Genomic DNA, 19,627 nt, shown 5'->3' with positions numbered 1-19,627 from the left:
AACTCCAGTTTTCAAGTTCCTTTTCTGTGTAACGATGCTCAGAGAGAGCCCCCATCTAGTAACCTCCTTTGTCCTTGAGCCTGGCCAACTGGCTTTCTGCTTCTTGTGATGTTCACAGTAGCCAAGCAGAAACATGCTCCAGTCTAAAGCCTGCCATGAGAGAACCAAAGTTAATGAGCGGGTGGATAGGCAACACACAGTATATCCCAAAGTGTTTTTCTCTCAGTTGTTGATGCCAACCATAAAAGCAGTTAGTCTATATGCATGCATCAAGAGCCTGCTATAGGCCATGTACTATACCAGCACACCAAAGATGGTGGAAGAACAACACTAAGGACACCAAACCACTCAAGTTTAGGGTTGCCTTTCTTTGATAAAATAGAACCTCCTCCACTTGGCATTTAGAGCCTTTCCCAGTCTGACTCCAACCTATCTTTCTAGCCTCACTTTTTAAAATTATATTTTTCCAGATTATATGTAGACCTAATTTTTAATAATCATTTTCTGACATTTTGAAACCCGGGTTCTCTCCCTCTCATCCTCCCTTCCCTGAGGCAACAGGTAATATGATATAGGTTATACATGGGCTATCATGAAATAAGTATTTCCATGTTTGTCACTTTGTGAAAGAAGACACATATTGCTATATAAGAAAAAATTCATGAAGGAAATAAAATGAAAAATGATATGTTTCAGCCTACGTTTAGACTCTGACAGCTTCTTCTATATTGGTGGGTAGCCTTTTTTTGCCATGAGTCTCTTGGAGTTGTCTTGGATCATTGTATTGGATCATTGTGTAACTAAGTCATTCACAATTGATCATCATACATTATTGCTATTATTGTATACAATATTCTCCTGGTTCTGTTTACTTCATTTGTTATCACTTCATATAAGTCTTTCTAGGGTTTTTTAGCACAATAGTATTCCATCACAATCATATACCTCAACTTGTTCAGCCATTCCTCTACTGATACACATCCGTTCACTTTCCAATCCTCTGCCACTACAAAAAAGAGCTGCCATAAATATTTTTGTATCTATCTGTGGTCTGTTTGGTATACAGACCTAGAAATGGCATACTCTCTTCTTTTTATGTCCCATCATGTTATATCCAAACTAGACTATTTACTGATTCTTATACCCAGAATTCCATCTTTGCCTGCATACTTTTTCCTGCTACATTCTTCCAGTCAGGAAATCTCTTCTTCATCTCCATCTCTTGGCATCCTTAATTCTTTCTTATATGAATCTTATTCTCATTTTACTTCCGCACCCATTTATAGTTCCACTTCTCCTCTCCAATTATTTGTATATAATTATTTGTTAGCTGTTATATAACTTCAGTAGAATGTAAACTCCTTGAGGGCAGGAATGATTATATTTCTGTCTTTGTGTAGCTAGAGCCTAGCAAGGTGTTTTTCATGTACTTAATACTGAATTAACACTTACTGAATTTCAAAGAAAGAGCCAGTCAGAGGGAACATTAAAAAAAAAAGAGTGCACTGTAATAAAAGTAAAATAACCCACAATAAATGAAAAACCTAATGACAAAAGAGACAGTGCTGAACCTGGCTCTTTCATTAATAAATGTCTTCTTTATTTGTTGATTTCCCCCCCTCAAACTCTATGGCTGGCAGTGACCAAAGCCCATTTGTTGCCTGTGGTTTGGAGCCTATTCCAAAAATCCCCTGGCTGGAAAGAGAGCAGCCTGCTCAAATCCTAGTCTCCTGTTCTTCACTGTTTTCCTTCTGTCAGCACCAGTGTCTGTTCATCTTGCCTAGACTCTGCAGCTGGAGGGAAATTTTTTTTTCTCCTGGGCCCTACAATCCCTCTTCTCCAAGGCTTCCTTAGAAAGGAAGATGGCACAATTTAGAGCTAGAAGAAGTTTTTTTTTTTTAGGTCATCTATTTCACTCATCATTTTGCATATTAAGAAAGCAAAGCACTAAGAAAATGGACTCCCAAGGGGAAACCTACCCAACATTACAGTTTGAAGCAGGCTTTTTTTAAACCCTTACCTTCCATCTTGGTATCAATACTGTGTATTGGTTCCAAGGCAGAAGAGTGGTAAGGGCTAGGCAATGGGGGTTAAGTGACTTGCCCAGGGTCACAAAGCTGGGCAGTGTCTTAGGCAGGATTTGAACCTAAGACCTCCCTTCTCTAGGCCTGGCTCTCAATCCACTGAGCCCAACTGCCTCCCAGAAGCAGGTTTTAAAGGAAGAAGTGATAGCTAGAACCAGGATCTAAGTTAGGCTTATACAAGCTTTCTGGTTTTGTCCTTCTTGGCTTGTTATAGTGAAATGTCTCCTCAGAGGCATGACTATCCATCTGAACCTCCACAGAACATGTATTTAGCAATCATCTAGTTGCCCTGTACAGTGCTAAGGACCTAAAAACAGTGAGTAGCATGAAGATAAAATAAGACTCAATCCCAGTGTTTGCATTCCAAGCCTCGCCTCCCTTTTGTTCTCACCCTTCAAGTAAAAGGGACTGAAGCCAAGCACCAGGGGTGACCTCAGGAAGTACATGGAAATGAGAGTTCATTATGCTATTCCTCCCACATCACCTTAGGATGCCTTTGGAGATGGTCTTGTCAACTCTTCAATGAGACTGGTGGCAATATGGGAAAACAATCAAAGCAAAGGCAAACATTGTGTCTGGAGGGGAAGAGGAAGCAAGTCCAACAACCTGCCATAATAAAGGCTAGGTTGAACTTCTGAGTGGCTATGTCTCATAGATTCTCTCTCCGTCTCTTGTCTCCTCTTTCTTCCTTCTTTCTCTCTCTCTCCTTCTCTCTCTCTCTCTCTCTTTCCTTCTCTCTCTCTCTCTCTCTCTCTCTCTCTCTCTCTCTCTCTCTCTCTCTCTCTCTCTCTCTCTCCCCTTTTCCCTCTCTCCTACTACCTCTTCATTCTTAATGAAGAGTACTAGACTTGGAGCTCAGAAAGACCTGAGCCTAATTCTAGTCTTTTTAAAACTTTATAACTATTTAATCTCTTTGGCTTAGCTTAGTAGTAATATTATTAGTATTAATATTAGCACAATAGTAATAATAATGAGCTAATATTTACATAAAGGGTTAAAGTTTACAAAGTACTTTATTTTGTTTCATTTCAGTCTCACAATGAACCCATGAAGTAAGTGCTGTTATTATCATCCCCATTTTAGAGATGAAGAAATTGAGGCTGAAAGGTTAAATGACTTACCTTAGGACATGCAGTTAATAAAGATTTATGACAGGATTTGAGCTCAGGTCTTCCTTATACTGAGTCCAGCACTCTACCCACTGTGCCACCTAGTATCCTCCATAAAAGGAGATATTTCCATCATGCAGGATTGTTGTAAAGCTCATCTATGGTAATATATGTAAAGCACTTTTCAGACTTCAAAGAACTATATAAAGGGCAGCTATTATTAGTAGTACGATTGTTCCAAGTGGCATCATGGTGTAGTTACTATAGTATTGGGTTAGAGACAAGAAGACTTGGGCTCACATTTTAATTCTGACATTTACTGTCTGAGACCATTGACAAGTCATCTTTCTGAGACTCAGGCAACACCTTAAGACTCATCTGCTAAGTTACAGATAGTTGAGATTCACAATTATCAAAATCACAGATCCTTACATTTTACCAGTCCTGCAGACATGAAGGAGAAAATAGAGAATAGAAAGATGACCTCAAAAGATCCAGAGAGGCTCAAGACAAGACTCAGTGGCCTTTACTAAGAAACTGCGACTACTCTGCTTGCTCTACTTGTCTATCACTTTTTCCTTTACCTCTATAATTCCAAAGGCTTTATTTGGTCACTGCAGATGACTCTGAGGAGCACAGGGTGCCTGAATTGGTTTAACAAGGTTTCTGAGCCAGGTGGATCTCCCAACTACACTTTTTACACGTGGGTTGAGTTGTTTTTGGAAGAGTCTACCACTTGAAGAAAAACACACACACACACACACCACACCCTAGTGTGGTTCTGTGGTCACTCCCTTAATAGTTAAGGACTCTCCAGAAACAAAACTGTATGTGCATGGGATGTAGGGGGAAAAGTGTTTTTTAATTAAGGAAACACATGTTCTACTCTAGACTCTCTGGAGATTTGTACAAACAATGAGGGCAAAAAAGTGATGAAAAGCACCTAATAAGTATCCTGAGTGTGCTAATAAGCAAATCATAATACTCCATTGCCATCAAAAAACAGAGTACCTACTATGTGCAGACCCCCCCCCCAAAAAAAACCAGAGTACCTACTATGTGCAGAACCCTGATGGTGATGATGGTAGTGGTAGTTTTTGTCCATTTTCAAACACATCAGGAGTAATGTCTTAATTTGTGCATAAACTGAATTTAAGTGAAGCAGAGTGGCATGATGTCCTAAGCCTTACTCTCTCTTCCAGTGTTATCCAAGTCTAATGGCAGATCAGAAAGACTGGCAATGGCCCCATATGCTGTGGGTGACCTTGGCATCTTTGATGTCTGACCAAGCTCTAAGCACTCCACAGCACCTGCTTCAATTATCTTTGTGGCCTTTGAACAAATTGTTCTCAACTTCCCATTCCATGGGGAAAGTTTTCACATGCCTCAGGTAGACACCTCTCTTCCAATTCACCAATTGGTTTGGGGTTCCCTCAACCTGGTTTAGTCCTTCTGTTGAGATGGTTTACTAGAAGGATGACCCCAGCACATGTTTGTTTCTTGGAGGCATAGGTGAGAGAGTTCAGTGCCGGGTAGACACCAAAGACAGATGAGTAACCTTGAAATGGGGTTGGCAAGCCCCTCACATCAGAGGTGCTAGTCCTCCCAGAACGTTCACTCGCACATCCCACAGAACACTGGTACTGGATTCTAGGGATACAGAGATTTCCAAGGACAACATTTGTCTAGTATGTTGTAGAGAGGATTCATTTAATATTTACAGATGACTATTGCAATCCCTTTTATCTCTCTAGTTCCATTCTTCTGTGAAGTAAAATACCCACCATCTGAATTCAGGGGGTGTAAAGTCCAACTAAAGAGAAAAAAGAGTTATTTAAAAATCAAAATGATTAGGTTTCATTAGTACTTATAGTTAGAAAGGACTCAAGAGCATTACCAGTTCTGCAGAAATTGAGAGAGAAAAAATCAGCATGGATGCCTTGGATCTCTAAGGAAAACCTTATAATGGAGAAGGAAAAGTAGGCTAATTGTGGCTAAGAAATATCAATAGCCTAGCTATGAGATAGAGAGGATGGGCCTGGATGAGGGCAAATGGCCATGGGAATGGCAAAGAGGGAAGAAAATGGGAGATTTTACAATTTATGAAATAGTTATGATTCTTTACACCAGAGTATTCCTACAGGACTTACACAGGTTTTCCAAAAGCAATATACACTCATGTCTCACATTTCTCTGGCATCTCTAAGAAGTAATGCAGCACATACTTTCCCAGGGTTCTACATGGGTGAATGGAAGTTTAGAGAGAGAACTAGTTGGATGGCAGGCTTTGGAAAGAGAAAGATGATTGCCTCTCTAACCTGTGGATAATGTTCCATGAACTTTCTTTAAACAAATGTACATTTCTGGTTCCAAAAGTTGGGTGAAGCTCAGCCCTGGAAAAGAGCCCGAGTGTTGAACACCCGAGCAGTTTGAAAACATGAACCTCCTCCATGTTTTAAGTGTTTGTCTTCATGTGGCCCAAAGTGGGTTTCATTCTAGAGAGGTTTCGGCCACACATACTTGCTTTGCTATTCCCGGCTTTGTGCCCTGTATTTTTTATGAAGCTGAATATGAAATTATTTTGTACTTAGGAAACCAGCCCTGTACAATCAACAAGCATTTGTTAAGAGCTTACTATGTGCCAGGTACTGTGCTAAGTGACACAGAAACAAAGATTTGGAAAGTGCTTTACAAATGTTATCTGATTTTATTCCGCTAACACTCCTGAGGATAGGTTGCTGTTATTATTTGTGTTGTTACTGTTAAGTCACTTGGTGGTTGCCTGACTCTTCATGACCTCCTCTAAGGTTTTTTGGCAGAGATACTAGAGCGGTTTGTCATTTTCTTCTCCAGCTCATTTGATAGATGAAAAAGTGAGGTAAACAGAATTAAGTGACTTGGCCAGGGACACACAACTAGTAAGTGTCTGATTTCATCCCAAGCCCTCCTGACTCCAAGGCCAGCACTCTATCCACTCTACCACCTAGGTGCCTCCCCGCTACTGTTGTTATCCCCATTTTATAGCTAGATAAGGGTCCCTGGGTAAAGAGGATTTAAAGGAGAAGAGTTCAGAATGAGCTGCTTTATTGAGAATAGGCCACCTGTGGAAGCTGCTGTGGTCTTGGAAGTAGAAGTGGAGACAAAAAAAATATATAATATATATATATATATATATATATTATATTTGTTTAACCCTTACCTTCCATCTTAGAATCAATAGTGTGTATTGGTTATAAAGCAGGAAAGCAGTAAGGGCTACACAATGGGAGTTTAGTGACTTACTCAGGGTCTCACAGCTAGGAAGCATGTGAAGCCAGATTTAAACCTAGGACCTCTCATCTCCAGGCCCAGCTCTCTATCCACTGAGCCACCGAGCTGCCCCCCAAAATATAGTCTTGTCCTAAAGTGGTCAGTCCCAGACATCAAATTGTCTAAAGTTCTGTGATTCTCATGTAGAAGGCTTTCATTCAAAGATCTTGTTTATTTTTTAACATGCAATATTTCTCATGACAAGACTTCCTGCTGATCAAGATAGACAGTAGAAAGAGGCTGTTACAGACAGGCAGAACTAGAAGTTAATTTTGTAACAAACAGAACTTGAATCTGCTTTAAAGAAATATCAAGTCATTGTATCCTTCGGCTCACTGCCCTCCACTCCTAATAATTATAATAAACTAAACAAATAGCTGGATAGGTAGATGGATTTATTCATCTGTTCAAAATGAATATTGGACTTGAGGTACAGCAGATCTGGCTTTTAATTCTGACTCAGACACTTATTCTTTTGGATTACTCTGGGCAAGTCATTTGGCCTAGTTGAGTTTCATCTATAAAATGAGAGTTTGACTGCACCTCTGAGGAGGTCCCTTCCAACTGGGAATTTATTAACTTCTCATTTTAAAAATGGGGACCACACTATAAAAGTGGGTGTACCCTTTGACCCAGTAATACCACTCCTGAGTCTGTACCCCAAAGAGATAATAAAAGGGGGAAAAGGACCTGCTTGTACAAAAATACTTAGAGCAGCTCTTTTTGTGATGGCAATTAAAAATTGAGGGGATGCCCGTCATTTGGAGAATGGCTGAACAAATTGTGGTATGTGTAGGTGATGGAATACTATTGTGCTATAAGAAATGATAAGCAGGATGATTTCAGAAAAAGCTGCAAAGATCTGCAGGAACTGATGCAGAGTGAAATAAGCAGAGCTGGGAGAATATTGTACACAATAACAGCAAAGTTGGACAATGATTAGCTGTGAAAACTTGGCTACTCATAGCAATGAAATGACCTTGGACAATCCTGAAAGACTCATGATAGGGAATACTATCCAGCTCCAGAGAAAGATCTGTTGGAGTAGTATTTCACATTAGTGTATCTTTGTTTTATTTTGGGGTTTCAGTTTTGTATGAGTGTGCCCTTACAACAATGACCACATGGAAATATCTACATGCTAATAAAAAATGAAAACAATAAAATAAAATGAGAACCACAGTAGCATAGCACTGTTGAGATGATCAAATTAGATGATGCATGAAAGTCCTTTGGAAATCCCTAATTGGTTACCCAAATATCAATCATTATTTCATTCTTTTTTAAATACCCACCACCATCACCTTCTGTCTTGGAATTGATATTATGTATTAATTCCAAGGCAGAAGAGTGGTAAGGGCTAGGCCAAAGGGGGATAAGTGACTTGCCAAAGGTCACAAAGCTAGGAAGTATCTGAGACTAGATTTGAACTCAACACTTCCTTGTCTCTAGGCCTGGCTTGTAATCCACTGGGCCACCTGGTTGCCCCTTGTTATCTAATTCTAAACTTGGTGGATAAGGTTCTGATAGAATCAGTCCTAAGACAACTCATATGCTTCTCCTTCCTATTTAATATTCAATTCATTAATACTTGATATAAAAAACCTATTTAATGTTTTTTGAACTATAGCACAAGCAGATCAAATAACCACTTTTTGTAGCTAATTGTAGGAGTTCATCTCCTATGGGTTCACTGAAAGCATCCTTGCTATAACTCTAGTGACAAAAGAATGATTTGTATATCCCATACTATTCTCAGTTGATTTTTATTTCTTCTGTCAGATCTCTATTTTTAACATTTCTCATCCTATGAAGCTTGGCATGGTATCACCCATTAAAGACATTGTTGTTCTTGTGAATTTGTGGACCACTGTCATACCCAAGTGATTGTGGGCAATAGTTTAGTCTATGATTATGCTACAGTTCCAATAGAGTTTATTGGATGAGTTCTCCAAGATATTTTGAGATCCATGTTTGTGGATGGAGGTTTTCCCGCATCAGTCCAAGAAAAGCAGTGAAACAGATCTTATCTTGCTAGATAATCAGTAAGTACTAAATTTTTACAGCCTATGGTGACATATTATAGTTTCTACTATTCCCTGGCATGGGAATTTGTAGAAGACTATATAGAAAGACAGAGTTGAATAAAGAAACTTGTAATTTCTGTCAGCCATGCCAGCATGGCTATCAACCCATTCAATCAGATAGTGACCATGACTTGAACTCATCTGGCCAGTGGAACTCCCTTCTCTCTAATAAATGCTTGGTTGTTGTTATTCAGTCATTTCAATCACATCTGACTCTTCATGACCCTGTGGACTTTCTCCATGGAGTTTTCTTGGCAAAGATACTGGAATGGTTTGCCATTTTCTTCTCTAGTGCAAACAGAATTTAAATGACTTGCCCAAGGTCACAGAGCTCTGAAGTTTGTGAGACTAGATTTGAACTCAAGTCTTCCTGATTCCAAGTCCAGTACTCTATCCACTGTACCATCTAGTTGCCCCAAATAACTGTCTGAAGACTTCTGGTATTCTCTAGATTGCATACCTGTGGTAGTCTATACAAAAGGAAATAATCTAAATAGTATGATTGGTGTCTCCATCCAGATCAAGCCAATGATGTTAGAAAGTTCCCCTATAGCTCACAATTTGCAAGGTTTTTACAGGGGCTTCCCTCTGGTTTTGTTTCAAGTAGAAATAGCCTGGATTCTGTCACCCCACCTATTTCGTTGGCTCTTAAGAGTTGTTGAGCAGAGGTGCTACCCCAATAATCAGTGGCACTGAAAGATCCCCATTTGCCAGTGTTTCTAGGTTCCTGCCAGGTCTTCATATCTCTCATAATAGTCTAAGAACACATAAAGTCCCCATTGTACATTGCCCTGGCTGGCACTCTTGATATTACTTTATTGTTTCCTCCCACTTGTAGCATGGATAATGAGTTAGATTTTAAGAGGGTTATTGTCTTCTTCAATATCATCATCATTGCCAGCAACATTACTTAGTGTTAGTGCAATATATATATATATATATATATATATATATATATACACACATATATATATACACATATATATATTCTTCCATTTAATAACTGCTCATCAGGGCATAACGAGCTTCAACGCTACTTGGGGTATGTTCATTCTGGGGAGAAGGAACAAGGCAGGACCATCCAAGTTTAAGGGGAAAGGATACTCTGTCCCAAAGAGTGTCTAGCCCTCATCTCTGATTGTGGGCAGAGGAACAGACCTAGGGAAAGGCATGTTATGGCCAAGGAGGGTGGCTTGAGAATGAACCAAGAGAAGGTGATGAGATGAGGTTCAGAAACAACAATATCATAGGACAAGGAAATAACCTTCTCCAACCTATATGATGGCACTCCAGAACAGAGTTTATAATTTTTTTTAATGTCATGGAAACTTATGGGAATCTGGTAAAACCTTTGGAACTCTTCTTAGAAAAGATTTTTTTCAATGTATAACTTTTAAATTAATAAAATTTAACAATAGGATTACAAAGGAATCTGATTATATTGAAATATGGTTATCAAAATATTTTTAAAACAAAATCACAAGTCCCAGATTCAGAACCTCTGCTCTAGAGCTGAGCCCCATCTGTAATTCTGCTACCCATCACTCCCACTTGTTCATTAGGACTGAACAAGCACCTCTGATTTCTAAAGGGCAGATACCAGGTTTACACAATTCTTTTTGCACAGGGCTGTACTCAGCACTTTCCAGCAAGCACAATTAGGCTTTACAACAACAATGAGGAGCAATGACTAACATATCCCAAGCACTCTTACAAATGTTTTCTCTGATTCACAGCAGAGGGAAAATATTACAGAATATATGTGAGATAAACAAAGCTCAAATCAAGGCAAGAAGTGTCCATTTTTATCCTGGGAACCAAGAAAATCATTTGTAAATTATGAAGTGATTTGCATGTTGATGGGATGAAACAGGACAGAAACTGCTAGCCTCCTTTTTTCTGCCTAGTCCTAACAGCCTGAACTATATTTTCCCACTGAGTCAAGGCTTGAGGGGAGGAATTGAAATCCATCTGTTATTGAATCAAGGCCCTTTAAGAAGCATGACATAACTTTGGGAGCAAAACAACCATGTGAATTCTATTCTAAGAGACTGAAGTCATAGAGTCCGGGAATACATCTAACGCAACCCTCACATGAATACAATTCAGGAAACTGAGGCTGAGACAAAACGATTTACTAGAGGTCTTGCCAAGGATCTGTGACTTCCTGTGTATAGGAATATCCTCCACTAATAAAGATCACAACTCATTTCTGACTTAGGAGAAGGGTTTTCAAGAGTTGCATGGTGGCACAGTGGAGAGAGTATCAGGCCTGGAGTCAGGAAGACTCATCTTCTTGAGTTCAAATTTGCACTCAGACACTGGGAAAGTCATTTAACCCTGTTTGCCTCAGTTTCCTCATCTGTAAAAGGAGCTGGATAAGGAAATGGAAAACTGCTCCAGCTTGCATACCTGTGGTTGTCTAAACAAAAGAGAATAATCTATGTAGTATCTTTACCCCAGTATCTTTACCAAGAAAATCCCAAATGGGATCATGAACAGTCAGACACAATGAACAACTACATAAATGGAGCCCAAAGAAAAAGTGGCCCATGATTAGTAAGAATCAGAAATGGAAATGAGTGCCGGTCTTTCTAACTTCATTTCCTAGTCTCTTATCTACCACCCTAACTGCCTCACTACTTCATATCACACTCATTATTTTTAGCAATAGAAATAGTTTGAGCCTCGGATTAGGAGAATGGTAATCCCTTCCTTCCTCTGCTTTTCCCACATAACGTGGCAACCTTGTACCTTAGCTATTAACATCCTTCTCCCAAAAGTTGATTAAGAAAATTAAAAGAGGGGGCAGCTTGGTGGCTCAGTGGATTGAGAGTCAGGCCCAGAGACGGGAGGTCCTAGGTTCAAATCTGGCCTCAGACATTTCCCAGCTGTGTGACCCTGGGCAAGTCACTTGACCCCCATTGCCTAGCCCTTAGCACTCTTCTGCCTTGGAACCAATATACAGTATTGATTCTAAGATGATATGTAAGGGTTTAAAAAAAATTAAAAGAGGTTCTTATCTTATTTCCATCTTGTCACAGTTTCCCCCCAATGACAGTTTAGTTGGACAGCATTTCCTACAATTATGAAATTATCTTAAGTTAAAAATTCATAGAATCAGAGTTGGAAGGAACCCAAGAGATGATCTCATCTGAATCTCATTTTATAAAAAAAGGAAACTGAGGAAACTCCACATGATAAAATAGTGTGCCTGCAGTTCTATAGCAAAGTAAATGGCAGAGCTAGAACCTGAAATCCAGATTTTCTGCTTCTAAATCAGATCCATTTTTACTGCATGCCTACCAAAGGGACCTCTGTTGGTTCAGTTGGTTGGTTTGCTGTTCAGACCATTCTCATTTCATACTTGTCATCACCTCCTATTTCTCAAAAAAAAAAAAAACCCTCAAACCAAAACTCACTACTTGGGTTAAAAAAACAAAAACTCAAAGCTTAAAAAGGGTATGTATCCCCCTTCTACCTGCCTACTAGGCGAGTTCAGGTCAGGCTGACCGGGCAGAGATTCTCCGGCTTCAGAGAGCATACTCTTTCCCTGCATTTGATCACTGAAATGGACAATCTGTTCTAAATCAACTCCTCTTATAGCTCTATTTTCAGGGCTTTAAATATCCTTGTTCCTAAGTGAAATTACTTGTGTGGAACTCCTTCTAAAACAACTGTGAAGAGGAATGAGACTCTCAGAGGCCGGGGATACAGGATGAGGAATTGGAGCCAGGGGAGAGGATACAATGTTAGAACGGGACAGAGGCCGGCTGGCTACCTGACAAGCCCTTTTCAATAATATATTGTTTTTTTCCAAGTACATCCTGTGAAAACTTGGAGCTCTTTGGCCCCTGCCCATGGCCAAGTTCCCATCCACACACACATTCACTTACAGTGTATTGTAGACTGGCCTGGGGGAGGGGGTTCCTTTCATCTGCCTTCCCCCAGCCTCCTCCCCTCAAATAATAATAATCAAATACCAGTAAGGAGTTGTGGGTGGCAGTGACCTGACGGTGCCCTTCCATGGCTAGGCTTTGGCTTTTCTTTATAACTCATTCAAAAAAAAAAGTCAGACCTTTTAGGTCCGGCCAGTAGGACTGCCCTAACTTCCTATTTGCGTGGGACCAGAAGGTGAGACAGGAGGAGAAAGATAAATAAAGGGCATCCCTGACCTTTTCCAGGTAAAAAGGGATTAAACCCAACCTTATTTGGGAGCAGTTCCTTGAGCTGTTTCCCTGAAGTACAGTGAAAGAAAATGGGAATAAAATAAAGATGTTTCAGGGTACCTACTAGGATATTTGGAAGAGCCTGAGCATCTCGAGGCTTTCTTGGCAGACAAGATAGCAAGTAAGAGGGGGGAAGGAGGGATAGAATATATGTATCAGGGGCTTCAGTTTTGTTGCTCACTTGTCTGGTTAAATCTGTCCAAGAGACAAAATGTGTTCTTGGCAGAGAGAGATGGGATGTGGGGGCAACTGGTGTGGGTTCCCAATCCTGTAGGTTTCACTCTGACTTTCAGGTGCAAATGGCCTCCAGAAACATCAGACAAACTCAGCCCAAATAACTGAACTTTTCTTAGACTGGAGTCTGCTGTAAGAAACTGGGCCCCTGTGGGAGTATGGGACAAGAAGGGGTCCACCAGCTTCCGTCCTATGGGAGGGGGGAGCAGTGAAGCATCCTGGGAGAGGGAGATGTGTTCCTGTTGTCCCAGGTTCAATGGTTGTCTTGTAAACTGAAAAAAAGTATAGAATTGAGATGCTTCAAGCTAATTGCAAAAACTCACCTAGTCTGGCTTGATCACATGGGCTGATGGGGATATGATTGGGGATGTAGACTCTAAATTATCACCCTAGTGCAAATATCAATAATATAGAAATAGGTCTTGGTCAATGACACATGTAAAACTCAGTTGAATTGCCTATGGGTCAGGGGATGGGAGGAGGAGAGGGAAAGAACATGATTCATGTAACCATGGGAAAATATTCTAAATTCATTCAATAAATAAACTTTAAAAATAAGAAAATAAAAAACTCACCTAGTCTGACACTCCTTCTTTTTGTTGTTGTTCAGCCATTTCAGATATGTTTAGCTCTTTGCAACCCAATTTGGGGTTTTCTTGACAACGATACTGGAATGATTTGCCACTTCTTTTTCCAGCTCATTTTATAAATGAAGAAACTGAGGCAAATAGAATTCAGTGACTTGCCTGGGATCACATGGCTAATAAGTGTCTGAACTCTGATTTGAACTTGGGTTTTCCTGGCTCCAGGTTCAGTCCCTTAGCTGCCCACTCCCTCATTTTATAGAGGAAGAAATTTGAAGGGAAGTGCTTTGGCCAAAATCAAATAACTAGTCACTGACTGATCAAGGAAACCCAGGCCTCCAATGCTCTTTCCCCTACAGTTTTCTGAATATTGTCACCTAGACTACTCTTTGGTTTACCTTTTGGAAGGTGAAGACTTTTAAAATGTTTATGTCCTCCCTCTTCCCCAGTATTGTACCACGAATATAACAAATGCTTAACAAAAACCTGCTAGATTAGAATGAATGTCCTGAGGAGTAAATCTGCCTACCATAACTGGACTTAACACTTCTCTGTCTTCTCGGGAATTTACCCACCTTTAAATGTCTCAAATGTGTCAACCTGGGATGTCTTATTAAGGTGAAACTAGAGACTAAAGAGACCTTCTAAAATGTACAAAACAATTAAAAAAATGTGTTGAGCTGATTTCACATAGTAAAATACATCCAGTTGGATATTGCCTTTCAAAATAGACAGCCAGGGTAGTTGTGAACTCTCTTTAATGATACTGTCATTAACCAAAAAGAGTCAGGAAAAGGTTAAATGTTTTGGTTTGGTTGAAATCCTGGTTATTAACCATGCTTTACCAATGAAACTTGGGACTCTGGCCCTGGTCTTTCCTTATTTTAAATTTAACTGGCATTGACTACATACCTTACTTACCTACTGCTCTGGTCTCTGAATGATTTTAGGTTATTTCCCCTCAAAATTAAATCCATTCTCACTTTGAAGATTCACAATCAGCACTTGGCTGAATGGATATAAAAACATTGGACAAGTCATTGTACCTCCCTGTGCCTTAGTTTCTTAATTTGTAGAATAAGAGAGCAGGGCTAGGTAATCCCTGAGGTTCTTTTCAGATTTAGATCTCTCCTCTTTTTATTTACTCATTGATGGCAAATCTGAAGGTGAGTTTGATATTTTGGAAACAATTTAATATATAAGAACCAAATCTCACATGTTTAAAAGAAATGGCTTCCAGACTGTTAGGTGCTATTGTTTATGGAAAGACATAGACAGGAATGACAGTGTGGGGAGGAGTTGTCATCTACATAAGGGGAGAGAATTACCAAATCAATGAAATCATGTGCCCATGGACTGATGTAGGCATTTCTATGTCCAACTTAATAAATTGTTGTTCATTTGTTTCAGTAATGTCCAATTCACAGTGACCCCATTTGAGGTATTTTTGGTTTGGATACTGGAGTAGTTTGCCATTTCCTTCTCCAGTTCATTTTACCGGTGAAGATCCAGGGCAAATAGGATTGAGTGACTTGCCCAATGTCACACAACTCATAAGTGTCTGAGGACAGATTTGAACTCAGAAAGATGAGTCTTCCTGCCTTCAGGTCTCATACTCCATTCAGTGTGCCCTCAGACTGTCTCCAGATTAATAAATATCTCCCTTTCAAGTTAGACTTTTAGGGAGACAACAAACTTTTTCCCTTGATGTGGCCATTTTCCTGGCTGTTTTTGAAAGTACTTTTAGTACCTATGGTCCCACTCTCTCATTTTATAACTGAGGAAGCTGAGGCCCAGGAAAGTTCAGTGATTTGCCCAATGCATTTGTATTCACTCAGCCAAATGCTGATATATGTACTTTCATGGAAGCTTGTGTTTATATTACATATATATGTAATCCTTATATTAAATTTAATAAGTGTTTATTAAGTAAGGGAATGAGCCTCTGGGAAGCCAACTGGGACAGTGACACTCAATATATGGAATGGGTACTCAGCAAGCCTAAGACTCTTGTGCCCTGTTCAGAAACTCATATCACAGCCATATTGACTCAGTTTTACTCTAACTATGTAAGAGAACTGGACTGGGGTCCTGTTGACACCCTGCTCTTCCCCCACAGACTACCAGCTTCCCTCACAGACCTTCTTAAGCACCCTCTCCCCTCAAATGATCTACTCAGCAATGGCATAAACCCAGAAGCAGAAATGAACCAGTTGAGGATTAGAGGGAAGGTATCCAAAAGAGCATCATCCTGTTATATCCAGCCCAGTACCATGATTCCACCAAGGTCTACCTTGACTAGCAGTCAGGAAAAAGTACACATTCATCATCTTCGCTACGACTTCAATTTCTTTTTGCTCACTTCTCTTACTCAAGGAATGATGTTCAAATAATATGATCATTACTACTTTGAAGGACATGACAATCCCTCTGATTCTTTGATGCAGAAGCATGGCACTTGGTCTGGGGGGTGGAGTGAGAGTAGAGCTCAGCACTCCCTCTCTAAAAGGTTCACTATCATTGACCTAGATATTCAGAATCAGAATTTCAGAGTTAGAAAAATCTCAACTATTATCTAGTCCAAATTGTAACTGAAAAAAGAAAAAAACAAATAATTGAGCATCTAGTCTTCTAGTCTTTAAAAAAAAACAAAACTCTTAACCTCCATTTTAGAATCAATACTAAGTATCATTTCCCAAGGCAAAAGAGTGGTAAGAGCTGGCAATTGGGGTTAAGTGACTTGCCCAGGGTTATACAGTTAGGAAGTATCTGAGTTCACAGTTGAACACAGGTCCTCCCAACTCCAGGACTATTCTCTATCTACTGAACTACCTGCTTTCTTGAACATCTAGTATTTTCTTAAAGACCTCTAATAGGAAGAAAGCACTATCTTCAGAGGAAGACCATTCCATTATGGGATTATTAAGAAATGTTTTCTTTTATTAGTCCTAAAATTTACCTTTCCATAACCTTCATCCATTGCTCTCAAATCTGCCCTCTGGAGTTAAGCAGGACTAATCTAATCCTCCTGCATGGCAGCCCTTCACATATTTAGGGGAAACATGGCAGCTCTCTCCAAACCTTTCCTTTTATAGGCTAAAATTCCCCACTTCTCTAACCAGTCCACATATGGTCCAAATGGACAGCTAGATAGTACAGTGGATAGACTGCCAAGCCTGGAATCAGGAAGACTTTTCTTCCTGAGATCATATCTATTCTCAGACACTCATTAGCTGTTTGATTCTGGGCAAGTCACTTAACCTTATTTGCCTCAGTTTCCCCATCTGTAAAAGAACTGGAGAAGATAATGGCAAACCATCCCAGTATCTCTGCCAAGAAAACCCCAAATAGTGTCACATAGATCCAGGTATGACTGAAATGACTGAACAAAACATATGGTACAAACTTAAAGCTCCTCATCATTCCAGTCACCTTCTTTTGGACACTCTCCAGCTTATCAGTGTTTTTTCCTAAAATGCAGCACTAAGAATATTCCAGCCCCCTGATTTTCTCACAGGGTAGACTCAAAGTCTAAAGAGGCTTTGCTGATCCACATACACATAAAAGGCCAAGGATATGTCTGGATGATGACCTTGACCCCTGAAAAGCATATTGCTGGCCCCCAAAGTACTGCCAAGGACCAGATCTCCCTCAAACTTTGCAACAAAGTTCCCCTGACATGAGTTTGAAGGTACAGCACACCTCATTCAGAAATTGAGAAGTGAAATACACAGACTTTCTGACCTTAGATGAGAGAGAAAAGAGAAGAAAAAGGAGAGAGAGAAAGAGAGGGACACAGTGATACACAGAGAGGGGGATGGAGGGTAGGGGGAGGATATAGAGGGGGGGAGACAAACAGAGGGAGAGAGAGAGAGAGAGAGAGACAAACAGAGGGAGAGAGAGAGAGAGACAAACAGAGGGAGAGAGAGAGAGAGACGGAGAGAGAGAGAGAGAGAGAGAGAGAGAGAGAGAGAGAGAGAGAGAGAGAGAGAGAGAGAGAGAGAGAGAGAGAGAGAGAGTGCTTTGATAAAGACACAAGCTTAGCACATGGTAGCTTCTTAATAACTGAGTAACTGACATAAAGCTTCAGTGACCAGAAAATAACATTCAAAAAACAGAACTAAACCTCAGAGTACTTGTAATCTAGAAACAGATTTACTCTGTATCCCAAAGAGCTTAGTCTAGGATGAAGACTCTCCTAGAAAAGAAAGCTCATCCTAGAAAAAGCCATGAAAAACTGACAGACTACTCCTCAAGGGAATAAAAGCTGAGAAGGGCTTTATAATAGTCTGATGATTGGGTATTCATGTTTCCTTTTCTAAAAGAGCTGTAGAAAGGGAAGCCTTGTGACTTTAAAGTAAGAGTTATGGTACCTACTCTTCCTATGGGAAAAATATGACATTCTGGCTGATGTTAGAAACAAGAGAAACTGCAGTTACATGTCTGATGGTGCTCCTTCTGGGGGTCGCAGGTGGAGGGATGGAGGGGAAGACCAGAACAGCAATGCTATGTGGCAGAAAGAGGATATTAGCAAGGAGTAATGCTCAATAGATTCTAGGTCTGACAGACTACATCCCCAGCAGAGAATGTCCCACACTCAAGACCAATGTGGAGCAGTAGTGCAATGATATCATCAGAAGACTCCAACACCCTTGCAGCATGAGAGGTACTTCTGTACCCTGACTACGCATGTCCCCTATGGGCATGCCTCTCTACATATGTACCTCCTGTGTATCTGTTCCTCCTACTTTGGTTATGGATTTTTATAGAAGGTTGGGTGCTAAGTTTATGGAGGAAATGTCTTATTACTTCATTTCTTACTCTGCCAACTCATGCAACACCTTTGATTTGAATTAATTATCCTCTGACTGACTAGAAAAGGAATATTGCATATTGGTTCAGGCTGATGAGTTAGGGTTTTGAGTGCTTGCAGATCAACCAGGTACCTTAAACTTGGAAGGAGCCTTGTCTTGAGAACATATGTGTGAGTTGGGAGGACTGAGGTTCAAATGTCAACTCTGCCACTGACTACTTTGGATCAGTCACCTCACCTCTCCTTGGCTACTTACAAAGCTGGTGTCTAGGTTCTATTAGAGTCTTGGCATTTTTCATGATATCTTCATCTATAATTCAGTACCTGGGGAAGCTAGATGGCTCAGTGGATTGAGAGGTAGACCTAGAGATTGGGTTCAAATCTGACCTCAGACCCATCCTAGCTGAGTAACCCTGAGCAAGTCACTTAACCCCCATTACCTAGACTTAACCATGTTTCTGCCTTGGAACCAATACACAGTATTGATTCCAAGATGGAAGGGAAGGGTTTTTTGTTTGTTTGTGTGTTTGTTTTTTTAAAAGGCAGTCAGTTCAAAGTTATCTTTCCCCCTACCCCCTTCTTTGGGGTGGAGGTCCTAAGATCAGCAGAGCTAAAAGAGGAGAGTCTGGAATTGTTTACAGTCTCCTTCTTGGAAGCCTGGCAATCCCAATGGCAGTGAGAAGCAGGGGCAAAACTACTCCACCATATAGCCCCCAGAGTATGAAACCACATGACCAAGACTCCTAGTGAGAGGAGGGAGGATATCCTGAAAAATGCCAAGGCCCTAGAGAACTCAGGACACCAGCCTTCTAAAGAGAAAAGGATGAATTTCAGAGCAATTTCAGCTTCTTGAGGAAAAGGTGATTGAGCAGTGCCCTCCTCACCAGCTAAGACTGAATCCAGTCCATGTTGGCACAAAGAGTGGGGTACTAGGTCACATGCTAAGGAAAATGAAGCTCAGAAAATTTGCAGAGCTAATAAATGTCAACTACGAGTCAAAGCCAGTTTTCATTCAAACTCCATTGATCTCTTTAAGTCCAAGGAAATGGGACTCTGGTCCTTTAACTTTAAATCAAAGATCTCAACAAATAACACCTGCTTAGCATTTTCGACACACAACCCCCACTTTTGAGCCTCTAGATACACTGTACTTCTCAGTTTAAATGCCTTCTTTATTC

The sequence above is a fragment of the Monodelphis domestica genome, chromosome 1 (assembly GCF_027887165.1).
Source record: "Monodelphis domestica isolate mMonDom1 chromosome 1, mMonDom1.pri, whole genome shotgun sequence".
Taxonomy (NCBI): domain Eukaryota; kingdom Metazoa; phylum Chordata; class Mammalia; order Didelphimorphia; family Didelphidae; genus Monodelphis; species Monodelphis domestica.
Note: the sequence above shows the minus strand (reverse complement) of the source record.